The sequence below is a fragment of the Leptosomus discolor genome, chromosome 1, assembly GCF_034619465.1.
Source record: "Leptosomus discolor isolate bLepDis1 chromosome 1, bLepDis1.hap2, whole genome shotgun sequence".
Lineage (NCBI taxonomy): Eukaryota > Metazoa > Chordata > Aves > Leptosomiformes > Leptosomidae > Leptosomus > Leptosomus discolor.
In genome coordinates, this window is record NC_141391.1 from 106,006,651 (window position 1) to 106,013,785 (window position 7,135).

The window sequence follows — 7,135 nt, forward strand, 5'->3', positions numbered from 1 at the left end:
AAAAAGAAAGAAAAAATCCCACCAAAATTAACCTCCCTACACGCCCTATTGAAACCACAGGAGGGAACTGCTTCTCCAGCGCCTCCCAAAGTAACCATTACTCCTGCATATCCACACAGAGCCCAACTCCTTGGTTTTGTCCAAGCTTGGTCTAGAATAAAGCCTTAAAGGTCATTAAGTAATTTTCCTTTTAATCTATTAAGCTCTATTTAGATATATGGAAAGAAAATTAGCTTTTGACTTTTACCCAAGCCATGTTGTTTCTAGAACAATGCCCCTCATATCCTATACGCCAATAGATAACAAATCATGTACTGAAACAACATTTTCCTTCATGTGTTCATGATGGGCAGGAGCATGTTGTTCTGAGGCTTTGACAGCAGCTAACAGTTGCCAGCACTTAGGTAGGAAGTATTTTTAGGACTCCAGTGTGTGGGTAAAGACATTTATAAATTATTGGCACATCAACCTTCCCTGTCTGGACACAAAACAGCTCAAATACAGTGGTGAATTGCATGTATTACATTCACTGTTTCATGGACCTGGAGTTTCCCTCCTCTTCTTGAATACAGATGTCACCCAGATCACCGTCACGGTGTAAGTATTCAGAAGCTAGGAGCTAGAAGTTTCCTGTACCACTAAACTTCTTGTTCATCAAACACTTTTATACAGATTGAAAAAAACCTGTGCTCTTACGTGTCAGTAACTTCATTTGTTTAGAAGCAAACCCCCAAAAATACACACTTTACATTTGATAATCACTCACACAGATGTAAACTGATACTACTAGCTGGAGGAATCATTAAGGAAAAGGGTATTAGTCAAACCAAATCAAAGGAAACAGTGTGCCTAGAGGAAATTACATGAAAACAGAATCAAAACAAAGTTAAAAGTACAAGAGAAAAAGCAATCTTGTGGTATTTGTTTTGCCAAGTTCTAAATAGCAGGTGGTCTAGAGCAAAGCTTAACAAAGGATATCAGAGGATACTGTAAGTTTAGGAAGTCCGATGACCCAAGAATAAAGTGATATCAAAGCCAGTTCTCTTACGGAAATCCCTGAGAGAGAATAGGAAACCAGACATCTGTTTGGTGTTAGCCTCAGGATAAACCGTTGGCGACATGCTTAGATGCTGATGCAGACTTCTCAGCTACGTAACTACCTACCATGAGTTACTCAAATGGTACCTAGGGTTTTGACACAGTCACATCATTTAAACACTTATGTCTGTTTTGGTTCTCCTGTTGCCGTATTTTTTCCTAAGAGAAGTAGTCCATAGATTACATAGTCCATAAATGGGGAAGAAAATAAATGGTCCATAAATGGAGGAGAAGCTAGCTACCTTTGGACAGAATTCGTTGTGAATCACTCAAAAAAAAAAAAAAAAAAAAAAAAAAAAAAGAAAAGGCTAACTCCCATTCTTAGCAGCCTAAGATGCAGTTGCTGTAACTGTAAGGCTACCAGCCCTGCTCACGGTGGCATTGGCAGGCTAGACTACACTACTAACTCTGACAGCTAACAACAGGCAGCCAGGGCTCAGACCCACCACTCTTCCCAGCCACATTGCTGTCAGTGGTCAGAGTTTAAGCAGCCTTCATCTTCCATCAGTTGTGCTTGGTGAATGCTAACCTCCAGGAAGCACGCTGGAAAGAGATTGGGAGTATTCCAAGACTCTGCAGGAGTCTCTTGTGTTGGCCGAGTCCTTAACTGATCTCTGAAATTGGCTATTTAGGCACCAAAGTGTAGCTTGAAATAACAGGAGTAAACCAAACTTCATTAAGTAAATGTAACATAAACATGGCATTAAGTCTTCAAATTTTGGACAAGTGCTAGAAGAAATTATCCCACATCACAGGGGAAAAAAAAAAAGGGAAAAAGAAGCTTCAGTCTTTCAGTAATCTTGAATTACAGAATTTCTTGAATCTTAAAGAATAATAACAGAACAAGATTTACTTTGGGCAGAGTTTATCCAATTCACAAAAAATCAACCCTGCATATCTTCAGCCACAGAAAACAAATAAGGGAGTAGTCTGAAGGGGGGGTCTGCAGGGTAGGAGTAATAAGCCCATATGTGGAGAGCAAGTTTGTATCTTAATAGGCATGGTGTGACTGCATAAAGGATGGTAACCTAAGAGAGAAAGCACATTTTCTGGCTGACCAGCTAAAGGGGTCTAAAACACAAAAGGAACTTAAAAGACCTCAGCAACCCCTTCATTTATGTGGTAGCTGTCAGCAGCGCTTTGCTTCTGTTGTATTTTGGAAACTGCTAGACTTAAACACAGCAAGTTTTAGTCATTCAGACCTTGGAGCTGCTGCAGCTCTCTGAGACCTGGTGGTAACACATACAGCTCTTGTGAGTAGCTTAACTTACTGTGAAATACGTGGCAAGATTTTCAACACTCTACTGGCTAATTAGGACATAGACCTTGCAGATGTTTTTAATCAAGGAAGAAAACCTAGGGCTCCTGCACTATGTACACATGTGCTATCCCTACATCAGTAGCAAATGAGAAAAGCTTTTCTAGCAGCTTGAAGAAACTGCTTTTAACAAAGAAGTTAAGATTTTAATCCTTACAACTATAAGGAAAACTGTTCCTCAATACAAGCAGATGCCGCGCTGGTTTCCTGCACTGCAAAGAAGTTGTTCTAGTGTAATTGCACTGGTAGTGTTTCAAGCCTCAGGAAAAAAATATGGCTAGTTATGTTCATTCCTTAGCACTAGAAATGCAGCATCTTGGTCTTGACTCTTGAGAACGACAGAGAGCAGAAGCAGCAGGCTTTCAGATATTCAGAAGGATCAAAGAACGGGAGGTTGTAGGGAATAGAAGCTCACTGTCAGAGTAACAGCTTAACTTCCATGTTGTAGGCAGTGCCTCTTCCATAAGGAGATTTATTAATAACCTCATGAAAAGCCTTTTAATGAACTGCAATTTGTGCACATAGATACCTGCTAGCTGTGCCTCTCCTCCTTTTGTACAAACTCTCTCCTAACTCCTGACAAATTTTTTTATTCATGAAGAAATGGACTAGGTTTTTGGATCAAGGGAAGAGCTGAGGTGGTGGGGGCAGGCGGAAGAAAACAGCTAAAGCCAATATTTGGTTTGGCTTCTCTTTTGGAAGAGCAGCTATTACAAAACTAAAATTCCATCTCTACAGCTGAGTATCTGATACACACAAAATTGACCTTCCGCCCATCCCCAGCAAAACCAAAAAAATTTTGCCCAAACCCAAAGGCATTTTCCCCCTTTCCAGACCAAGCTCAGAGCCACGCACAACAGAGTAATGCTCCACTCTGTCTGCTCTCCTGAGCAGAGCTATACATTTGAAGCTGATAATAAAGCCAGCATCCAGATAGTATGTTGGTTAGATATCTAACACACACATTGTCTTGCTGGGAAGTCAGCAAATAATCTCACCTTTTTTCATTAAGAGATCTCAAATTAAGAGCAAAAGCAGTCAAATTAAAAAAAAATATCCACAGATACTCAAGTAAGACAAAGCTGTCAAGTTTCAATGTATCCTGCTTTCAGGCCCTCTATTGCAAAGCAAGGCATCACCCTAAAGTGTACTTTAGGGTGATTCATCCAAACAGAAAAACCTGAGAAATGGTAGATTGTTTCAAAAAAAAAAAAAAAAACAACCACAAAACAAACAAAAAAAACCCACCAAACAAACAACTCACAACTATCCAAAACTTTGGCTAAAGTGACAGAGTTTAAATGGCCAAGCTGCTCACGTTCAAATAGTTTTTCTTGGATTTACTGCTTATCACATACTCAGAGAATCTAACAAAAAAAACACCCCACAATTTTATTTAGATGTAGCATAAAAATAAAAACAGTCCTTTACACTCGTCAGTTACAGAAAGTAGGTTTTAATCTGCTTCAGTAACTGCCTTCATAATGGAAATCACATGAGAAACAGAATGCAGACTGTACTTTCATCCAACCAGGAGTTATTTAAACAGGGGAAGAGAAGCTTTGCCAGAAAGTGACGAAGAGCAGGATTTCTACCTGTATTAAACACTGGTATTAGATGTTCTGAGGAGCTCTCGGTCTCATAGCGGAAAGCAGTTCTTGTGTTAAATGCCTCAACTACAGAGCCGCTTAGCAATGGAGTTTTCATTCATAATGCCACCCAAAGACTGAGTTAATCCTTGGCTTTGTGTGTACTGTTCCGTGCACTCTGGAAGGCTGGCACATCAGCTGATAGTGCCTTTACTCTTAACTTTCAAGTTAAGCAAAAAAAAAAAATCTTGAAATTACAAAGAGACTGAATTTTTCAGAGCCAATTATCTAAAGTTATCGGTAGTAGTCCTAAGAGTTTAAGTTCATGTTAATGATTCATTTCAGAGCAAAGCCCCAAGGACAGTTGGCCTTGAAAACACAAAACTGGAAATGCTTGTGGAGAAGAAAGTAGGGAATAAAACTCAAGTGGCACGCGACAAGAAAGGAAGAGATTATTTAGGTCAGCCTTTCTGAAGAAACTGAACACTAAAGCACAAAAATTTCAGATAAACCGAACAGCCTCCTAAATGCTTTCAGCAGCCCCAACATTGAAAGATTACTGCATGAGATGGTGTAGGAAATTCTGGGAAAAAATACATTTATCATTAATTTTTATATAATTAATAACCAAAATGTAAAATTAAATTCCCTTCAAAGTTGGTTGGGGGTTTTTTTTGTCTCCTCTTTTTCTACTCACACAGAAGAAAGGAACGGTTTGAATCCACAGTTTGCAAAGGTTCAATGCAGCATGGACTTCATTCCAACAGGGAGACAATCCAAAAAGCATATGCTATTAACCAAATAAATATTTATAGCTCTCACTTTTACAAGACTCAAAACTCTGCTACTCTTCTTGTCTCCATGGCAATTCAGAGGGAGCTTCTGAAAACGGGGGATGGGATTTTAAACTAGTCAGGCTCTCACAAAAAAAGACTATTTTCCAGCCCTCTCGCAGTCCAGCTCAACACTGGTTTCCACGGCAACTCAGCAGCTGCTCAGAGACTGCTTGTAAATGCGGTGCAAGCCTATAGCTGCTTCAGCTGTTGCTTATTTTAAGTTGCATCAGGATGCTGACGACTTGTGTCTAGTACCATCGTGTTTCAAAAGACCATGGGAATAGGCTACGGGAGTGGAAGCCCCCTGCCACTGCTGTCCCGCCCACCTCATATCACACTCTATAGCAGTGACATAAAGAAAGAGACTTCCAGTTGCATTACTAGGTGTAACAATTCAGCACAACACTTGTGCAAATAATTATTCTATAACAATTTCTCTAGTAATTAAACTTACAAAACAAAGCTAGGTACCCAGTGCAACCTGGCATGGTCCTCTGAAGCCAATAGTACTAGGCTGATTTACATCAACCGTAAAATCAGCCCTGAAACACAAAAAAGCTGGGAAACTAGAAGAAACAAGTAACTCCCCCCAAAACCCACACAACCACTCTGGCCCACAATTCGAGATAAAGATCTCTAAAATGTCCTGCAACGGTTTTAAGTGATTTTTGCTGGAATTGCTAAGCAATTTGAAAAAGATAAACACTTTGAAGAATTGCCTCATTTATATACCCACAAATACACACATCACTTATCTAAAAAAGCCTGAAAACAAATTTAGTTTACTTTGCAACTGTACCAACCAGCAGTAGTTACAATTCTAGTAAACACCACATGAAACTGGAGTCCCTGATCATTCAGAACCAGTGAAGTCACTCAAGCTCCCTCACTGCAGGATTATGTTTCCAGATGCCAAGAAGAGCACCAAGACACTACAATTTTAATTGGTGTAAGTAAATACGTTGCTATAGTAAGGAATGTCTCTTCCCATAGTTAGTCTTACTCATTTAAGCTGGAACCAAATTTCCTGTGCATCCCCAGACCCTTCCCAAGTTCATAGCAGTTTTTCCCCCATAGGTCTTCTCAACACCTTTGTGATTAATCTAAGCATTTCTGCAAAACAGAAAAAAACTGCAGAGAATGAGGATGTATGAAGTATGCATTAAGTTCTGGCTTCTAAAGGTACAGAAGTAGTTAAGTAACCAGAACTGTGCATTGCAAACAGATCCTAAGTAGCAGGTAGGATAGCTAACTTGATCAACTAAGCCCAAATGTCTCATTTTCAGCAAAGTGTAATGATCAAAGCCAAGTCAGCATTGTCACCTTATGTCCCCCACTAAAGGGGGCGATAAATCCAAAATACATTAATTTTTTTAAAAAATAAATTGTTCTCTCTGAAGCAAATATTGACCTAGAATATCCTTCTGTACTATTACGCAACACATATAAGAATAACTCCTTGTGGCGAGTTTTTAAAAAGGGCTTTACACAAGCTTTCTCCCATTCAACTTTTGCTGACTGTGGGACATGCTGTGACTTCATGCTAGCTAGCATGTCCGTTAAAAAAAAACTAAACAAACAAAAAGTCAGAGTCTTTCCAAACCCAGTAGGATGCTCTTTAAATACAAATACTCAGCAAGAGCCTTGTCCAATGCTTTGTGAAGTTGGGATTTCTGAGGAGATGGTTCCAATAACTGGGGGTGGTGGCAGTGTTTTCACTTGAGCAAATTTCACACAAACCATGAATTTTAGGACCGTATCCTATTAGTGACAAGCAGCATTGAACTTCGCTTGTTAACTTTTTTCCTCCAGACTACTGACCAGATTCTTTGCTAGTATGAGCTGGGAACATGATGACCACTTCTCTCCTGGCCAAAACAATTTGATGAGCCCTTCCTAATAATCCAAATACAATTGCCAAAATTAGCTCATCCCATTTTCATTCACACATGATCTCTTACACTGCCAAGTTTGCTCAATAGTCTCTTTCTGCCAGAAGCAGCTAACAGTCATGTTTGATGACTATTAATTTCAATCAACATTGTAATTTACAGTACAAATGCATATCTTTAGCCCTAATTCTACAAGCCTTTAATAGGAAATTAGTTCTTTAATATCAAATTTTATAGAAGCACCTTCCAGCACATTTGAACAAGACTGAAGCCACTCTTTTCAATTCAATTAAGGCTGATACGTGTCAAGACGAGCTATAACAAGCAGAAGATGTTTTGCACGCTTAAAAGAGAATGGTGATTAGAAGAAATCCTCCGGAAGGTAGAGCTAGGAACAATAGG